Genomic DNA, 21096 nt, shown 5'->3' with positions numbered 1-21096 from the left:
TAATTAACATAATTATAATTATATTACTTAGAGTAAATAAAATATGTTATGATGGTTAAATATTGAGCATGACAATTACAAAATGTTTGATAATTTTAATTAATAAAATAAATAATTTTGGAATAAAAAATACATGCATATTATTAAAATAAAAATAAAGGCACATAATAAAAAATATACATTGGTAAGTTTAATCTAAAAAAAATGATACAAAGGGCCCCATTAGGATAGCGGGTGGATCACCCCCGCTGGGCCGGGCAGAAAAGGGTTCAATATGGTGGAGGTGTATGTTAGACTCCGCCAGCCATATTAGGATGTGGCCTGGAACATGCCTTTCCGTGGCGGCAGTGCTGCCACAGAAAGGCATGCGGAGTATGCTTGCTGGGGCCCATTGGGGGCCTCCAGGGACTCCGGGGAGTGGGGGTGCACATGAGAATACCTATGGTGCCCCCCTGAAGTTCAATGCACAACATGGCAGGCTCCGCACTGAGCCTGCCATATTGTTCATGGAAGTGCACAACATGCCTTCCTGGCATTGTGGCAGGAGGTGCTGAGTAAACTGCCCGCCGCAATGTCAGGAAAGCAGGATGAGCCTGCCAATGTGGCAGGCGCATTCTAATGTATGCAACATTACCCCCCACACCAATGGCGGGTGGTCCCATTCCACGGGAGGATGGCAGGCGGACTTTGACCCCAAAGAGTTTATTAACAAAAATGTGTATTATTTGTAAAAAATGTAATTGTTTATTAAAAATATTTTAGTATTTTATAAATAACATTTAAAAAAATGGAAACACAAACTTTCCCATGCTATAACATTGCAGTTAATGGGAGAAAATGTCCTTTTTTCATTTTTACAGTTTGCGATGACTTAAACGCGTATACGTGATTATCGCCATAATGAAGATCGTCTCGAGCCAGAACAGAAGCAAGGGAGAGCTGCGCTAAGGTAAGACATTTTAAATTATTAAAAAAGCATGTTGTAGGAGAAATATTTTTGTTGTGAGGAGAGAGGTAGTTATGTATATGCCAGCAAATCAAAAGGGAGAGAGAGGACTAGGTAAGCTAGTCCGGGTCCCCTGGTTATATGTAGAAATATCAATATAGGACTAGCTAGGTTGTGTTAGTGAGACTCAGGAGGTACATCTGTGGGCAAACCATAAGGTTTGGTCATGAAGCCCTCACACACCAACCTAGTTGGTGTCATGCTTCATCATCGGGCCCACCACAGTGACACCGAATGTGTCCCGGGTGTGCTGCGACTCCAGATTACTGAGGAGCTGGTATGCTTACTGAGTGTGCAGTGAGTGGTGAGTATGAACGTGAAAAGTTAAAAGCTATACAGGTGGTCCCAGTTCCCGAGGGTGAAAGGTAAATTTTAATATCTGGGCCCCTGTTAGCAAGATAAAAAGGCTTGTGGACGATGTGGAGTGTATTAAGAGCTCCTACGTCCTTTGTGGTCTACATGTTTCAGCCAGGCCTTTTGGTTAAAACTGGCTTTCCTCAGGACCAATGAGTATGTGTGGGTGAAAGTAAACTATATTAAGTGACTTGGTGTGTGGTAAAAAGTGTCGCACTCGCTAAGGTGCTGTACGTGTTAGAGGGGGATTCCCTCTGCTTTACTGTACATTAAACACAAAGACATTACAGACATACAAGGGAGAACCAGTGAGAATGGTATTTTAGATAACACAACTTATTGCCGACTTCTAGTGTGCGTGAGCGACCTAGAGCGGCAGATAACGTGGCCATGAGCGTTTTTCATGGCTGTGGTGAAATATGGCGGTAAAGTTTTAAAACGCAGTGGCGGTGGTGGGCTACACAGCGAAACGAGCAAAGCGTGAGGTACAGGTAAGTATGGTACATAATTCCTCACACTTGCTACTTGCTGTTAAAGCCTCATGGGTCACTTGGCAGGGAGGGGAAGAAGACCCTAGACATTGTAAAAGGCAAGAGTTTAGGATTGAACCTGTGGAGAGAAGATGCTGCTTACCCAGAGCGTCGTGAAGATTCCACATGTTTACTCACGGTAATTCCGATCAGCGTGCTCCTGCGACCTATCGTCCTGCTCCAGTGTCCCGAGTGAGATTGCATGGCTCAGGCACGGGCTTAAGTAGCTTGTTCTATTGGTTGCACCTGGAGCTGAGAGAGGAGGGTGCGGTCGCGCTGGCCTTTAGTGCGCGTGTGTAAGGAATCAGTGCTAGTCGCGTCGCGCATGCGCGAGGGTCAGTGCGGTGCCATATTGCGCATGCGCGTACTGCAGACGTGTTCGCACTGCGCTTGCGCATTTGAGATGTTACAGAAAAATGGCCATGGGCCCAAATAATGATGCCCAGTGGTGGGTGAATAAAACGATAAAAAGCAACTATCAAGGGGAGTCAATAAAGTTAAAGTTAAAAAGGCAACTACAGAGATGGGACAGACCACGAGTCTGAGAGTGAACAAGAATACAGTCTTTTTTACTGCATATATGCAGACAGGGGGTGGTTATTTGGATAATGCATTCCACGGGATGGAATCATTAAGCCCCTCTATGTGGGTTGAAAGGCAGTAGATCCAGCGTTGCTCTTTGGAGAGCAGGGTTTTCTCATTGCAGTTTGATAGTGCGAATTGTTCGATGACTGTCCATGAGAAGTCATTTGGGGTGTGATTTTGGGTGAGGAAATGTTGAGTCAGTTTGCTGATGTTTTTTCCACAGCGCATTGTGCTTCTATGTTCAGTCATCCTAGTTCTGACTTTCCTGGTGGTCATGCCGATGTACCTCAAGCCACATCGACATGTGATCAGGTATATTAAGTTGGATGAATTGCAGTTGGTAAATTGTCGTTGTGTGCAGGTTTTTCCGTTTTCCAGGGATAATGTCTTGGAAGGGGAGGTGAGGTGGCAGACGCTGCAATTGTAACAAGGTTGGTGGCCTGTTTTTTCGGGTAGTCCCCATGCATTAAGGATTGTGTGGCCTGTTTGTTGTTTCTTTCTGGGTCTGGTGGATACCAGTTGGTCTTTGAGATTTTGTGCTCTTTTGTAGGCAAACCGTGGGGGATCCCAATTTCTGGTGCCCGAATTGATGATCTTCCAGTTCTTGCGTATTATGTTTGAGACCTGGTTTGAGGCGGTATTGTAGGTGGTGACACATGTCATTGTGGGCGTTTCTTGTGGTTTGACAAGTGTTTCTAGAAGAGCCTCTCTGTTCTGGTTGCGTGCTCTTTTGCAAGATTTGGAAATGATTCTGGATGGGTAACCCCGGTCTTCCAGCTTGTGGACCAAGGCTTTTGACTGGTGTTTGAAATCCTGGAGGTTGCTGCAGTTCCGTCGTATACGCAGAAACTGTCCGAACGGTAAGTTCTCCCTCAGGGGTCTGGGGTGGAAACTGTCAAAACGCAGTAATGAGTTCCTTGACGTCGGTTTGTAGTGGGTGATTGTGGTCAGACCTCCCTGATCAGGTCTTATATTGAGGTCTAGAAAGGCTAGTTCAGTTGAGCTGCTGGTGCAAGTGAACTTGAGGAAAGGGTCAAGGTTATTGATCCATGTGAGGAAGTCTTTCAGTGTTTCCTCATTGCCTTCCCAGACAATGAAAATGTCGTCGATATATCGACGCCAGATTGTGATGTTAGTTGAGTAGGGGTTCGTGGGGGCTTCGATGTTCGTCTGTTCAAAATGGTGGACGTATAGCCCTGCCACGCTGGGGGCAAAAACACTCCCCATAGAGGTTCCATTGGTCTGCAGGAAGAATGTGTCTTCATATTCGAAGTAATTCTCTTTTAGTGCGAGTGAAGCACAGTCCAAGATGAAGTGACGCGGAGTGCGATGTTGCCAATCAGTCTCCATCAGAAGATCGTGGAGTACCTTTAGTGTGGCGTCCTGGGGGAGGCTCGTATATAAGCTCTCTATATCAAGTCCGACCAGGAGTTGTTTATCTGGATCGAAGCTGACATCTTTGATGATGTTGAGGAGATGTTTTGTGTCCTGGATGTAGGATCGAGTTTTTTGCACTAGCGGGTTGAGGTAGTGATCACAGAACCGTGATAGCAGTTCTAGAAGAGATTGGATGCCTGACACTATGGGCCTGCCGGGTGGTGGGGTGACCCCTTTGTGCACTTTAGGCATGATGTAGAAATAGGGTACATTTTTCTGTAACATCTCAAATGCGCAAGCGCAGTGCGAACACGTCTGCAGTACGCGCATGCGCAATATGGCACCGCACTGACCCTCGCGCATGCGCGACGCGACTAGCACTGATTCCTTACACACGCGCACTAAAGGCCAGCGCGACCGCACCCTCCTCTCTCAGCTCCAGGTGCAACCAATAGAACAAGCTACTTAAGCCCGTGCCTGAGCCATGCAATCTCACTCGGGACACTGGGACAGGACGATAGGTCGCAGGAGCACGCTGATCGGAATTACCGTGAGTAAACATGTGGAATCTTCACGATGCTCTGGGTAAGCAGCATCTTCTCTCCACAGGTTCAATCCTAAACTCTTGCCTTTTACAATGTCTAGGGTCTTCTTCCCCTCCCTGCCAAGTGACCCATGAGGCTTTAACAGCAAGTAGCAATTGTGTGGAATTATGTACCATACTTACCTGTACCTCACGCTATGCTCGTTTCGCTGTGTAGCCCACCACCGCCACTGCGTTTTAAAACTTTACCGCCATATTTCACCACAGCCATGAAAAACGCTCATGGCCACGTTATCTGCCGCTCTAGGTCGCTCACGCACACTAGAAGTCGGCAATAAGTTGTGTTATGTAAAATACCATTCTCACTGGTTCTCCCTTGTATGTCTGTAATGTCTTTGTGTTTAATGTACAGTAAAGCAGAGGGAATCCCCCTCTAACACGTACAGCACCTTAGCGAGTGCGACACTTTTTACCACACACCAAGTCACTTAATATAGTTTACTTTCACCCACACATACTCATTGGTCCTGAGGAAAGCCAGTTTTAACCAAAAGGCCTGGCTGAAACATGTAGACCACAAAGGACGTAGGAGCTCTTAATACACTCCACATCGTCCACAAGCCTTTTTATCTTGCTAACAGGGGCCCAGATATTAAAATTTACCTTTCACCCTCGGGAACTGGGACCACCTGTATAGCTTTTAACTTTTCACGTTCATACTCACCACTCACTGCACACTCAGTAAGCATACCAGCTCCTCAGTAATCTGGAGTCGCAGCACACCCGGGACACATTCGGTGTCACTGTGGTGGGCCCGATGATGAAGCATGACACCAACTAGGTTGGTGTGTGAGGGCTTCATGACCAAACCTTATGGTTTGCCCACAGATGTACCTCCTGAGTCTCACTAACACAACCTAGCTAGTCCTATATTGATATTTCTACATATAACCAGGGGACCCGGACTAGCTTACCTAGTCCTCTCTCTCCCTTTTGATTTGCTGACATTTGGCAGCGCACAGCTGCGAGAGACACCTTACCGATACAAGATGGCACAAAATACCGGCCTAACCTTCACTGAGGATGACGTTACCGAAATCCTCGACGACCCCTCGCTCTTGGCAGATTTTAACACAGCAACTACAATAGCGCAAACTACAGACTGGGACACTCTCACTGAGAAAAAGTGGAGCAGGATACGCACTATTCTACACGGTGTTATCCTCGCACAATACCTTAGAACCAACACAGCGCCCAAAGGCCTACTAGTCACCAACGCACCGAGAATATTCCTCGACGATGTAACCTTCAGAAAGGACTGTGCACAGATAGCCTGGCACTGCACCAGGGACTGGCTCATCCTTATAATAAAAACTGCTAAACGTCTGTCAGACGCAGTCATAATAGAGATCCAGGCAACTGAAACCCACTTCAAAACCACTTTGACAGGATACAAAAAGAAATTGGAAGATCAGAATCGTGAGATGAACGATTATAAAGAGTACCTAACCCAAACCAAGATAAAGAAATTCGAAAAGGACCTCAAAAATTTCAACTACTTAAAAACCTATCCTTATGCTGATGACGGATACACTGCACCCACAAAAGGCCAGAGCACTGATAGCTCAGGAGACAACAGCTCCATATCTAGCGGTTCCAGCAACGGATCCTACAAAGCCAGAGGGAGAGGCCGTGGAGGTAAACAACGGGCACAACCATGGCAAGGCCCTCCACAATTCCAAAACTTTGGACCACCACCATTTGGACCCATGCCTCCATACTTTGGATACCCACCACTATACCCCCCTGGCCAGGTGCCATATTACCAAAACAACCCAAACCAAAGATATCCTTTTTTAGGCCAAGGCCGCAGACCCCGCGGCAAGAGAAGGAATCCCCCCCAACAAGTACAGTGGGCACCCCAACCGGCACAGTGGGCACCAGAAGAGGACCCAGTGAGTGCCAACACAAGGAACAAAGCCAAGGAACAAGCGGGTCCCAGCAAATAACTACACCAGCGAATAACAGCACTCTGGTGTTCAACCTTTCTGACACACCACTGACAAATGAGGAAACCACCGTCCTTAATAAAGGACTGTCTTTTGTTCCCACCACCAGACTAGATACCTTCAAACTCCATGTCGAACTGGCCGAGTTTTTCAGGAAACTGAGGTTAAAAGCGTTTTTCGAAAATAAGGAGAAACCCAATGACCCAGAGAACATCAATGAAACTGGCCTAAAACCTAAATCCAACTTCACCCCTCCACCTGCCACCGTACCAGTGGAGATCAGCACCTTTGAGATGGCAGTATACTCAGAGGTCGAGAAATTACAACCCCAAAACCATTTCAACAACCTCTCCTATCAAGATAGGGAGATCGTCAAAAAACTTCAAAATGACCCCACCCGCATCATAAAACCAGCGGATAAAGGAGGGGGAATAGTGATCATGAACAAAAGCGACTACGACACCGAATGCCGCAGACTCCTAAGCGACACACGCAACTACAGAAAACTACAGAGAGACCCCTCTAAAGACTTACAGAAAAGGATTAAAGAACTAGTGCAAGAGGCGTCTGACGCCAACTACATCTCAAAACAAGAAGCTGAATATCTCAACACACATGATGCAAAAGTACCCTATTTCTACATCATGCCTAAAGTGCACAAAGGGGTCACCCCACCACCCGGCAGGCCCATAGTGTCAGGCATCCAATCTCTTCTAGAACCGCTATCACGGTTCTGTGATCACTACCTCAACCCGCTAGTACAAAAAACTCGATCCTACATCCAGGACACAAAACATCTCCTCAACATCATCAAAGATGTCAGCTTCGATCCAGATAAACAACTCCTGGTAGGACTTGATATAGAGAGCTTATATACGAGCCTCCCCCAGGACGCCACACTAAAGGTACTCCACGATCTTCTGATGGAGACTGATTGGCAACATCGCACTCCGCGTCACTTCATCTTGGACTGTGCTTCACTCGCACTAAAAGAGAATTACTTCGAATATGAAGACACATTCTTCCTGCAGACCAATGGAACCTCTATGGGGAGTGTTTTTGCCCCCAGCGTGGCAGGGCTATACGTCCACCATTTTGAACAGACGAACATCGAAGCCCCCACGAACCCCTACTCAACTAACATCACAATCTGGCGTCGATATATCGACGACATTTTCATTGTCTGGGAAGGCAATGAGGAAACACTGAAAGACTTCCTCACATGGATCAATAACCTTGACCCTTTCCTCAAGTTCACTTGCACCAGCAGCTCAACTGAACTAGCCTTTCTAGACCTCAATATAAGACCTGATCAGGGAGGTCTGACCACAATCACCCACTACAAACCGACGTCAAGGAACTCATTACTGCGTTTTGACAGTTTCCACCCCAGACCCCTGAGGGAGAACTTACCGTTCGGACAGTTTCTGCGTATACGACGGAACTGCAGCAACCTCCAGGATTTCAAACACCAGTCAAAAGCCTTGGTCCACAAGCTGGAAGACCGGGGTTACCCATCCAGAATCATTTCCAAATCTTGCAAAAGAGCACGCAACCAGAACAGAGAGGCTCTTCTAGAAACACTTGTCAAACCACAAGAAACGCCCACAATGACATGTGTCACCACCTACAATACCGCCTCAAACCAGGTCTCAAACATAATACGCAAGAACTGGAAGATCATCAATTCGGGCACCAGAAATTGGGATCCCCCACGGTTTGCCTACAAAAGAGCACAAAATCTCAAAGACCAACTGGTATCCACCAGACCCAGAAAGAAACAACAAACAGGCCACACAATCCTTAATGCATGGGGACTACCTGAAAAAACAGGCCACCAACCGTGTTACAATTGCAGCGTCTGCCACCTCACCTCCCCTTCCAAGACATTATCCCTGGAAAACGGAAAAACCTGGACACAACGACAATTTACCAACTGCAATTCATCCAACTTAATATACCTGATCACATGTCGATGTGGCTTGAGGTACATCGGCATGACCACCAGGAAAGTCAGAACTAGGATGACTGAACATAGAAGCACAATGCGCTGTGGAAAAAACATCAGCAAACTGACTCAACATTTCTTCACCCAAAATCACACCCCAAATGACTTCTCATGGACAGTCATCGAACAATTCGCACTATCAAACTGCAATGAGAAAAGCCTGCTCTCCAAAGAGCAACGCTGGATCTACCGCCTTTCAACCCACATAGAGGGGCTTAATGATTCCATCCCGTGGAATGCATTATCCAAATAACCACCCCCTGTCTGCATATATGCAGTAAAAAAGACTGTATTCTTGTTCACTCTCAGACTCGTGGTCTGTCCCATCTCTGTAGTTGCCTTTTTAACTTTAACTTTATTGACTCCCCTTGATAGTTGCTTTTTATCGTTTTATTCACCCACCACTGGGCATCATTATTTGGTCCCATGGCCATTTTTCTGTAACATCTCAAATGCGCAAGCGCAGTGCGAACACGTCTGCAGTACGCGCATGCGCAATATGGCACCGCACTGACCCTCGCGCATGCGCGACGCGACTAGCACTGATTCCTTACACACGCGCACTAAAGGCCAGCGCGACCGCACCCTCCTCTCTCAGCTCCAGGTGCAACCAATAGAACAAGCTACTTAAGCCCGTGCCTGAGCCATGCAATCTCACTCGGGACACTGGAGCAGGACGATAGGTCGCAGGAGCACGCTGATCGGAATTACCGTGAGTAAACATGTGGAATCTTCACGACGCTCTGGGTAAGCAGCATCTTCTCTCCACAGGTTCAATCCTAAACTCTTGCCTTTTACAATGTCTAGGGTCTTCTTCCCCTCCCTGCCAAGTGACCCATGAGGCTTTAACAGCAAGTAGCAAGTGTGAGGAATTATGTACCATACTTACCTGTACCTCACGCTATGCTCGTTTCGCTGTGTAGCCCACCACCGCCACTGCGTTTTAAAACTTTACCGCCATATTTCACCACAGCCATGAAAAACGCTCATGGCCACGTTATCTGCCGCTCTAGGTCGCTCACGCACACTAGAAGTCGGCAATAAGTTGTGTTATCTAAAATACCATTCTCACTGGTTCTCCCTTGTATGTCTGTAATGTCTTTGTGTTTAATGTACAGTAAAGCAGAGGGAATCCCCCTCTAACACGTACAGCACCTTAGCGAGTGCGACACTTTTTACCACACACCAAGTCACTTAATATAGTTTACTTTCACCCACACATACTCATTGGTCCTGAGGAAAGCCAGTTTTAACCAAAAGGCCTGGCTGAAACATGTAGACCACAAAGGACGTAGGAGCTCCTAATACACTCCACATCGTCCACAAGCCTTTTTATCTTGCTAACAGGGGCCCAGATATTAAAATTTACCTTTCACCCTCGGGAACTGGGACCACCTGTATAGCTTTTAACTTTTCACGTTCATACTCACCACTCACTGCACACTCAGTAAGCATACCAGCTCCTCAGTAATCTGGAGTCGCAGCACACCCGGGACACATTCGGTGTCACTGTGGTGGGCCCGATGATGAAGCATGACACCAACTAGGTTGGTGTGTGAGGGCTTCATGACCAAACCTTATGGTTTGCCCACAGATGTACCTCCTGAGTCTCACTAACACAACCTAGCTAGTCCTATATTGATATTTCTAGTTATGTATATGCAACATGTTTTATGTTATTCGTAAGTGTTTAAAACAATATATACATTCCAAGTAATTGGGTATTGTGAGTTAGAAATGGAGGATGTGTGCAAGATTATAAAGGAAGTCTGAGGCCAACGTAAACTGTTGCAATGCAACCAATAGTTTCTCAGACATTTCTTTGGATCTCAGACTACCTGTTAATACTTGCGATAATCTCATTTCTTGGAAACTTTGCTCCTGCCTCACAATTTCCAAAAAATGATAGAAATTAGGATGTGGTTTGCCAATTGAATGATTGAATGAGTTGTGGTATCCCTTTATGGCATTGTTTGTTTTTGCTCCTCCTTCTAAGGAGGTTGAGTACCAGTTCCACCACTCCACATGGACACGTGGCTTCCTCCTGCAACCCGACCTGCTCAGATGGCCAATCCATGTGTCTTCAAAATAATTTAGAAGTGCTGCCAATTGTGCCTCGTTTGTAGTAAAGTATCAGATTCATTAATGTAAGCGTAGTACTCGTCTACACTGTCAGGAGGAACAAAGCAAATGGCAGTTTGTTTTTTTAAGTTCATACTGTAGTTTGCTTTCTGAAATATCTGAAATATAATCCTCAACTCTGGATGTTTTTTGTATTTTACACTAAAACCCCTGAGAAAAGTGAAAAAAATATCCTTGAACTTGGGTATCCGTGTACATTTTGGTAATAGTATTAATCCTTGCAAATTCAATATCTATAATTACTTTTGTAGGACTTTTGTTTGATCTTTTTGGTTTTACCACTGATAAAAGCTCAATGTATGTTGTTAAAGTGTGCATGAATGGTGTATATGTGGGTGAATGGATGGGACGTGCTTTTAAAGTACCATCCATCATCCAAATATAACTGTTCTACAACCTAACAAGATTATGGGGTGTGCTAATGATTAGGATTCTCTTCTGAGGATCTTTATTCTCATGCAAAAGGTAAGGTTTGTTAGAAACAGTAAGAGACAGTTCAAGAGGAATAATTATATCAGAATGTGTTTACACTTTGAGGGTTACTTGCCTGTCTTTTACATTGAACAATAGGTCTCAAATTAGAAATAATGGACATACTGCTTGCAACATGTGTTCGAACTTGTTGGGCTACCACCCTCAAAATTGCACCACAGGAATCATTGGGGGTGGATGCTATTTTTTTTATCTCATTAATAGTTTCACAATCGTCTATCTCCATTGCAGAGGCAGAGGTTTGTGGTTCTTAAAACAGAGTCACCAAGAGTAACCTCTCTGCCTGTGCAATGGGATGAGTAGTATTGCACACACCTTTAATGACACCTGGGTTCAGTAAGTCTCTCCTTACAATTAATATATCCACAATGTTTTAGCCGTCTGTTGCCCCTGCTGGAGGTGATGTAGCTTTCTTCAGGATATGAAGACATTCTCTGTAATGACATGAAAAAGAAACAACATTGTGAATTCAGAACAATTTTTAGAATTAAAAAACAATTAGTTAAACATTTTGGGAAAGGACTTGAATGGTTTTACTAAATGCTGTTTCAAGTATGATTTACATTTAAAAAAGTTTTTTTACAATTATTTGATAGACAACTAGAAATATAAAATATTATTTTGGTGGAGTAAAAAATTTTAATGGTTAGGTTTTAAAGAGTTTAAAATATTTTACCTTTCTTTAGAGGACTTTAGTTGCTTCTATTTCAATAAAGATTTTTTTGGTTGTATCTGGTAGAAAAAAACATAGATATTTTATTAAACAAAAATAAAAAATGATTGTTGCTAGGGGAAAAAAAAGTTAATATTTGCATTATGATTTTTTTAATAAAAATCTCACAGTTGATGGTCACTCTTGGTCTTGTCCACTTTAGAATTACGATTGAGCTGCAAAATGAGATTTGAAATGTATATTATTGTTTTGCTTTGAATGGTTACTTTTTTATCTGCAAAAGATAACCATAATAATTGTTATTGATTTTAAGGAAAAATATATTGTTGTGTCTAGATACCTTTTTTAAGTTATCACACATATAAGTAGCCTTGTAAATATACGTATTTATCAAAATAAACATGTTTTAAATGAGGCAGGCCACCTAGTATTTAGAGAAACAGATTTTCAGTATATTTTTGGTAATTTTAGCTGTTTTTTGGTTGTTATCGAAGATTCATTTACCTGTAATAATTCATTCAGGATGTTTATTGGACCTGATTTGGGACCTGATTAGGTAGAGGCTGTGCTGGATGGGTATTCTTTATCTAGACTGGATAGAGTGGGGCGTAGAGGTGACGGCCTTGGAATCCTTTATAAGACCTCTCATACGTGTCATACCACTCAACTTTCCAGGCCTTCCGACCTTTTTCAAGCCCTCCATTTTCTTATAAAATCTCCTGATGATGCTCCTTTTGGGGGTATCCTGGTGTATAGACCGCCTGGGCCTAGGGCTGATTTTAGTCAGTCCCTTCTTAATATTCTAGAGCCTTATTTCGGATCGGCTAATCTGACATTGCTGGGTGATTTGAACTTTCACTTGGATAACTCTGACTCTAAAGACTCCCTAGCTCTTCTGGACTCACTATCTGCCTGTGATCTTGTGCAATTGGTCAAACAGCCTACTCATCAGGCGGGTCACATACTGGATGCGGTATTTGATGATGATAATGATGATAGGCTTAAAATAGACGATCCCATCCCATTGGCCTGGTCCGATCACTTTGCCGTTCCTTTGGAGCTTCGGGTCGCTCCAAGGCCGGCAAAGTCTGGTGTTTCCAGTCGAATCAAATTTAGGAGGAATCTCAGGAAATTCACGAGTGCCTCGTTGGCCCCTTTGATGCAAAATTATAATGCTGATCTTTATGAGGATGTCAACCTGGCTGCCTCTGATTTGTCTAAAGCCATCAGCGCAGCAGTAGATGAGCTGGCTCCTATTTCTTCTTGCTATTCTGCGAGGAAGAAACCCTCAGCACCCTGGTTCTCGGAGTCTCTTAGACGCTTGAGACAGGGGTGCAGGAAGCAAGCAGGAGTTGGAGGATGAGTTGGAACATGAAGGAGAGGGATAAACACAAGAAACTCCTTAAGGAGTATAAGTTGGAGATCATTAAAGTGAAGCAAGAGTACTTTCCTAATCTGACAATGGCTCTTTCCTCTCCTAGGGATCTTTTTAAAATAGTGGACTCGCTTTGTACATTACAGATGCCGGATCCTGTAGTAAGTACCCAGGAATTCTGAGATAAAGTCGCAGGATTCTTCCATTCGAAGGTCGCTGACATCTATTCGAATCTTGAATTACAAAGATTAGTCACCCCTCCTCCGCCCATTCTCCCTTCTCTGCCCTCGAAGGAGGCATTTTCTACCACCGCTAGGACCCTGTCCGAGTTTCCGCCTCTATCTTATCAGGAGCTTGACCTGCTCTTAAATAAGATATGATCGGGATCCCCACTGGACCCATGTCCTCTTAAAGTTCTGAAGGAGTGTAGAGACCCCCTATTGCCCTTACTGCTGGACGTCATGATTAGTGCTATGAGAGAGGGCACTTTTCCTTCTCAATGGAAGAGGGCGGTGGTCAGACCATTGTTAAAGAAGCCAACTCTAGATCCCGAGGTGCTTAAGAATTACCGCCCAATCTCTTTGCTTCCAGCTCCAGCAAAGATGATGGAGACTTATCTAAATCAACATCTGGCGGCTTTTCTTGACTCCTCAGATCTATTAGATCAATCTCAACATGGTTTCAGGAGGCATCACAGTACTGAGTCAGCCCTCACGGTTGTTTTGAATAACATCCGTATGGAGGTAGACCAGGGACATACCACCGTCCTGGTCCTTTTAGACCTGACAGCCGCCTTTGATACCCTATCTCCTTCGGTTTTAACATCTCGCCTGAGGGAGATAGGGGTAAAGTCCACATTTGTAAAGCGCACAATCACCCGTAAGGGTCTCTAGCCGCTGGGGGGCCGTCGGGAAGATTAAGCGAGCTATTGCCCAGAGTCACATGGTGCTGGGCTGACCTGCCGCCGGAGCCGGGGATCGAACCGCGGTCCCCAGATTCCAGCGTCAGTCGCCCTGGCCGCGGCGCTGAGTCTGCTGGCCTCCTTTTTGGACCAGAGGGAACAGAGGGTTAAGCTGGGCGAGTTTCTATCTCCATCCCTTCCGGTGCAATGCGGGGTCCCACAGGGGTCGGCATTAAGTCTGACCCTGTTTAACATCTATGTGACCCCGCTTGCCAGGCTGGTTAGATCTTTTGGGATGGAGGTAGTCTCTTATGCTGATGACACACAGATCTTGGTTTCCCTCTCCCATCTGGGTAACTCTTCACCGTTCAACTTTCGGAACTGAATGGAAGCAGTGTCCCAGTGGATGATCTACAATTCACTAAAGTTGAATGGTGAGAAGACTGAAATCTTGGTGTTCGGCACAAACAATAACATCTGGTCACCTGAATGGTGGCCACCCTCGCTGGGGACCTGTCCTATTCCTACGGAGTCGGCACGGAACCTGGGAGTAATGATTGAGCCCGCCCTCTCTATGACTCTACAAGTCAACAGAACTGTTGCTACCTGCTGGGGTATTATTAAAATACTCCGAAAAATAAAACACTACCTATCTCCTCGGGTGCCGAAGCAAGTGGGGTACCACTTGTCGCTTCGCGACTTGATTACTGTAACGCTCTATACTCCGGCATGAATAAGAGTTTGATACAGCGTTTTCAGACTGCACAAAATGCGGCAGCGAAATTCGTGCTAGACGCGCCCAAACTTGCGTCCGCAACGGCAGCCAGGAAAGCCTTACATTGGCTCCCGATTGAATCGAGGATTTTTTTTAAAACACTTTGCCGGACCTATAGTGCATTCTCTGGTAAGGGGGCGGGGGGCGTTAAGAAACTGCTGCTTCCCTACGTATCAGGCAGAGACTTACGCTCCTCTTCAAAGAATTTGCTGGCTGTACCTCGCTTCCGCAGGAATAAATGGGGTGGTAGGGCTTTTTCCTCAATTGCCCCTAGGCTTTGGAATATCCTTCCTGGCGAAATTAAATCTCAGTCTTCCGTTCTGCTTTTTCGGAAAGCACTGAAAACATGGTTGTTTGGAAGGGCGTATCTGTAGTTACTGTCTTCTTTTGTTCTTATGGTTTCTGGTAGGCGCCTTGATGCCTTCGGGCTTAGTAGCGCGATACAAGACTCTTTTCATTTAATTTCATTTCATTTATTAGGACCATTTCAAAATATTTTCTAGGTGATTTGCTGTTGGTTTTGTTAGTGTTATTATCTGTCGGACAATTGAAAATATTGAACACATTAAAAACATTCCTTCAAAAAGAAAAGTTTATTTTTATAATACATTGAAATAGACATATAATGTCAATGAAATAGTTAATAAATGACTAACAATTTGTGCAGTTTTCCTGTGGCTAACAATCTTTTGAGTTTGAATAGTAATTATCTCCGAAACACTATCCAGTTTTTTGCCTTAGGCAGGCATCCTTTGAAGATGGAACAGTAAATTTGAAATAAGAAGCATCCTGTGTTTATTCTTATGCTGTCACCCTAGTATGTTGAATATTATATTTACATTATTGTTAAATATTTTTAGTTGTTTGTTGGTAACTTTTGGATTTTTCAATTACCTATAAATATGTATTATAAATGATTGTTGGGATCTAATATATATATTTGCCAGAAAATTTGTAGTCTGTTTACTTTGTCTTGTCATCTGTTTTGATTTAAAAAAGATGAACAAATTACATATTTAATACTAATAAATTATTCAAATGAAAACATTATTTTGCTTATAACTAGACATAGGCATATAACAGTAATAGAATACCCATATTAACAATACAAATATCCTGCCTTTACACTGTTGCCAAAACTCACAGTTGGAATAGTAATTTCAATCCTACAACTATCCTGCATTTAATCTGAGGTAGGCACCCTTTGAGTTGGAATAGTCATTTAAGAAAAAGCACTATCCTACGATTTCATTTACGGAGGCACCCTAGTATGTTGAGTATCATCTTAAAAAATTTTATTAGGTGTTTTTTGATAAGATGTGGATTTTTCATTTATCTGTAATGAAGTATTCGGGATGATTGCATAAATATTTTACATTTATTTGCCTTTAGATTTGCAGTCTATTTTCTAACAGGTGTTATCTGTTTTGGATTTAAAAATGAAGAACAAAATACTTAATTAATATGAATGTTTTATTCAAACAGAAAAAATATTTTTTTTATATCTAGAAATAGGCATATAAAGGAATAGTAATTTACACCCCACCACTAACCTGCTTTTACCCTGAGGCAAGCACCCTTTGGAGTTGGAATAGTAATTTACACCCCAACACTTTCCTGCATTTTCCATGAGGAAAGCACCCTTTGGAGTAGGAATAGTAATATACACTACATCACAAAACCTGTGTGTTGCTTGAAGCAAGCACCCTTTTGGATTAGGAATAGTAATTTACACCCCACCACTATCCAGCATTTTCCCTGAGGCAAGCACCCTTTGGAGTAGGAATAGTAATTTACACCCCACCCATTCCCTGCATTTACCCTGTGTCAGGCACCCTTTGGAGTTGGAATAGTAATTTACACCCCACCAATATCCTGCATTTACCTTGAGGCCAGCACCCATTGGAGTAGGAATAGTCATTTATACCCCAACACTATACTGCATTTACCCGTTGGAGTTGGAATGGTAATTTACACCCCACCACTATCCTGCTTTTTTCCTGAGTCAGGCACCCTTTGGATTTGAAATAGTAATTTACACACTACTACTATCCTGGGTTTACCCTGAGGCCATCACCCTGTGCAGTTGGAATAGTATTTTATACCCCACCAGTATCCTGCAAGTACCCTGAGTCATGCACCCTTTAGAATAGGAAAAGTAATTTACACCCCACCACTATCCTCGATATCCCCGTTTAGTCAGGCAGCCTTTGGAGTAGGAATAGCAATGTATACCCTACCACTAGCCAAGTGTTTGCCCTTAGGTAGACACCCTTTGGAGTAGGAATATTAAATTACACCCCACCACTATCCTGTGTTTTTCCTGAGTCAGGTACGCGTCAGAGTTGTATTAGTAATTTACGCCCCACCACTATCCAGCGTTTTCCCTGAGGCAGGCACATTTTGGAGTATGAATAGTAATTTACACCCCCACCACTATCCGGCATTTTCCCAGAGACAAGCACCCTTTGGAGTAGGATGAGTAAATTACACCCCACCACTATCCTGCGATTTCCCTCAGTCAGGCTCCCTTTGGTGTTGGTATATTTTTTTACACCGACCACTATCCTGAGTTTTGTTGTGGCAAGCGGCCTTATGTGTAAGAATAGTAATTTACACCTCATCACTAGTCTGCATTTTCCCTGACGCAGGCACACTATGGAGTTGATATAGTAATTTACACTCCACCTCTTTCCTGTGTTATGCTCTTTGGCGTAGTGATACTAATTATTAATTATGAATATACAATTCAATAAAAACAAAAATTGTTAAAATTCTAGATTAGATTAGATGTGGACTTGTAGAGCACGAATTTCTGCCCGGAGGCGTCCAAGCGCTAAAAATAACCAGAACCTACCAGAGAGCTGTGAAGGAGGTTAGCTAAGTTAAAGGGGTACGTTGAAAAGGAAGGTCTTTAACTGTTTACGAAACACAGAGAGGTTGGGATTGGCTCTGAGGTGCAGTGGCAGGGTATTCCAGGTTCTGGACGCATTGTGGGAGAACGTCCTGCCGCCCGATCTGGATCTTTTTATTCTCGGAACCACTGCTAGAAAGGTCTGGCTGGAGCGAAGACTTCTGTTGGGAGTGTAGTGGGTGACTAGGTCGCGGGTAATGCTAGGGCCAGTGTCCCAGAAAGCTTGATGGGCTATGCACATTGCCTTAAAAGAACTCTCTGGCGAACCGGTAGCCAATGAAGGCTAACCAGTCCGGCCCTCACTGATTGTCTCCGAGGGATCTTAAGCAGTAAGAAGCGCTGCGCAGTTCTGCACTGTCTGTAGCCTGCGCAGGGTGTACTCTGGGGCGCCGAGATAGAGCACATTGTTAAAATCAAGGCGTGACTGTATAAGACCCTGTATAGCCACCTGTTTGGCTTCCATGGGAAGAAGGGGAAAGATTTTATTTAACATCCTCATGATGCCAAAACAGGTGGCTGACAGTTTTGTGGCCTGAAGGTTGAAAGACAGGGATCTGTCCAACCACACTCCGAGGCTCTTGATATTGTCTTTGGGAGATGGAGGAAGACCCAGACACGGAGGCCACAAAGAGGCGGGGAGGCAGAGATCTGGGGGGCCTAGGAGCATCAGCTCCGTTTTGTCCCCATTAAGCTTGAGGGATGATGAGGACATCCAGGTCTTCACCTCCTCTAGGTATTTTCTAAGCCCACCTGGCGCAGGCCGGTTGGCCTCCTGCGCCAGTGAGACCACCAGCTGCGTGTCGTCCGCATAAGAGATGATCTTAACCCCGAATGGACGGACGACCTCAGCCAGTGGCCTCATGTACAGGTTGAAGAGTGCGGGGCTCATAGAGGAGCCCTGCGGAACTCCGCACTTTAGAGGTCTGCTGGAGGACACGGACTCGCCCTCAAAGACTCTAAAAGATCTGTCCTCTAAAAAGGACTTAAACCACGACCAGGCTTTATCCTTAATCCCGGCGCAGGACAAACGGTACAGTAGGGTGTCGTGACTGACCGTGTCAAACGCCGCACTTAGGTCAAGGAGGATCACTGCCACTGATCCTCCTTGATCCAGGATTTTTCTAGCTTCCTCGGTGACCATGAGGAGAGCGGTCTCAGTCCCGTGTTTCGGTCTGAAACCCGTCTGGGTGGGGTCTAGTAGGTGATGATCTTCCAGAAAGCTTACTAGCTGTTGATTTATGTGTTTTTCCAATACCTTGCTCACCCATGGGAGCAGGGAGATGGGACGGTAGTTACCCAGGTCAGTCGGGTCTAAATTGGGTTTTTTCAGCAAAGATCTGACCATGGCCTGCTTCCAGACGGTCGGGACAGTGCTGGAGGTAATGGATGCATTTAATACCTCCCTAATAGTAGGCAGGGTAATCTGAGAAGCAGCCATTATTATGTCCGGCGGGGCTGGGTCGGCCGGAGAGCCGGATTTAACTCTGTGCGCTAATGATTCAAGGGTTGTAGAGTCTAGTAGGGGAAAATGAGTCAGAGTGGGTTGAGGTAAAAAAAGGGGGGGAGCTGGGGGTTTATTAGATTGGACTGAAGAGTTGATCTTTTTAGGGGGGAAGGCTGAGTAGATAGTATTTACTTTCTGATAGAAGAACTCAGCAACGTTATTGCAGTGAGTGGTGGATTTTTCGGCCTGCGGGGCAGGGGGAGGTTTCATTAGCTTTTTGACGATCTGAAAAATCTCCTTAGGCTTTGACTTGGCCAGCAGTATTCTATTGGAGAAATAGGTGGCCTGGGCTGCTTTTACTTGAGCTCTGTATTCGCCGATAGATTCTCGGTAGCGGGTTTTATTGTCTACCGAGTAATCTAAACGCCAACGTCTTTCCGACCTTCTACATAGACGTTTCTTGTCCCTGAGAGCCTCCGTGTACCAAGGGGCAGTTTTGTGGGGGCGCTTCAGCGTAATATTACTTATTGGGAGTGTCGCGTCTAGGGTTTGAGTGATCCAGTTTACGTATTCCTGGTTGGCTAGGTCAGGATCCTCCTGATCACGGGGTTGAGTGCTGGCAAGTTTGAGAGACCAGTTATCAACCGCGAGACGAGACCTGGCTCGCATGAGCCTCGTAGTGGGTACAGTTGATAATGGTTTGAGCGAGGTCCAGCTGATAGGGACCAGGAAGTGGTCTGTCCAGGGGAGAGAGATTAGTGGACCGGCTAAGAGATCAGGACAGTTGCTGAAAACAGGGTCCAGCAGGTGGCCTTTGACGTGCGTGGGAGTAGTAACACGTTGAGTGAGTTGCAAGGCTGCTAGATCGTCTGCCAAGGTGGCGGCTGTGTGGTCTGAAGGGGAGTCAAAGTGAAGGTTAAAGTCGCCTAACAGAGTAACATTGGAGGTGGTGCTGACTCGATCGGCCACACTAGAGGGTACGTTTTCCTGGAACTGCTTCGAAGGGCCAAGGGGGGCGGTAAATAAGAGTGCCTGAGAAGCAACTGTTGGGTGAGAGTTCGATGTTAAAGGCAAGACTCTCACAATCCGGGATGGTTTCAGAGGCAACTCAGCAGTGAAATTGTTCCTTATAAATGATGGCCAGGCCTCCTCCTCTCCCTTTAGGTTGGTCTTGCCGCATGATTTGGAAGCCTGACGGGAGAGCATCTACAACAGCGGGGTCGGAGTCAGAGATAAGCCAAGTTTCTGTCAGGAACAAAATATCAGGGGTGTGTTCCTCTATTAAAAGATCCATTTCGGCCTTGTGCTTTGGCAGGGAGCGACAGTTCAGTAGGAACATGCAAAAGTCATATGTGAGTTCAGAGCATAGTTTGGGTTTGAGGGGAAGAAGGCATTTGGGACAGACTTGTGGCAGGGCGTCAGCTTGAAAAAAATGCCGAGTGCAAATGCTGGCAGAAGGCCTAAGGCTATGGAGGGTTTCTGCGTTGTAGTATCTGGGCTCTGATGACTGGGATGTAGGGGGGATGGCCCAGGGCCCGGACTCGGCCCGGACGAGCGCAGACGAGCTTGCCTTATGCGCGCCTTCGGTGCGCAATCGTCGCGCCCGCTGCGCTCGTCTGCTGCGCTTCCGGTACATGCACATTTTTGGAGTGAGGGAACGATGGAAGGGGGCGTGGCCTCGGAGTGGGCGTGTCCCAGTAAGGGCGAGGGGAATGGCGGTTGCGGAAGATCGGCGATTTCGCCCTTACCAGCGCTCGTTTTGGTGCAAGGAGGGGTGCCTGCACACTGCAATCGTGTGTCAGGGAGGGTGAGTGAGTTTTAAAACAAACTACATTTTTACAATTTAAAACAGTGAAAATGCTATCAGGCTACTCCCGGCTGAGCCTCAGGAGGTTTCAAAAGTTATCTGCGCACTAGCAAGTCAGCGCGCCTTTTATAACGTTTGCATTATCTATTTATTTTTATCT

General features: G+C 45.2%; 1 protein-coding gene across 1 annotated transcript in view; it reads left to right on the top strand.

The window, feature by feature from the left end:
* Nucleotides 1-21096, top strand: part of LOC144822035 (CD5 antigen-like) — a 606799-nt gene that overhangs the window by 144254 nt on the left and 441449 nt on the right. The gene's annotated exons all lie outside the window — the stretch shown is intronic.

This window comes from Lissotriton helveticus, chromosome 3_1 (assembly GCF_964261635.1).
Source record: "Lissotriton helveticus chromosome 3_1, aLisHel1.1, whole genome shotgun sequence".
In the NCBI taxonomy this organism is placed as follows: Eukaryota; Metazoa; Chordata; class Amphibia; order Caudata; family Salamandridae; genus Lissotriton; species Lissotriton helveticus.
This window is presented reverse-complemented; position numbering and strand designations above follow the sequence as displayed.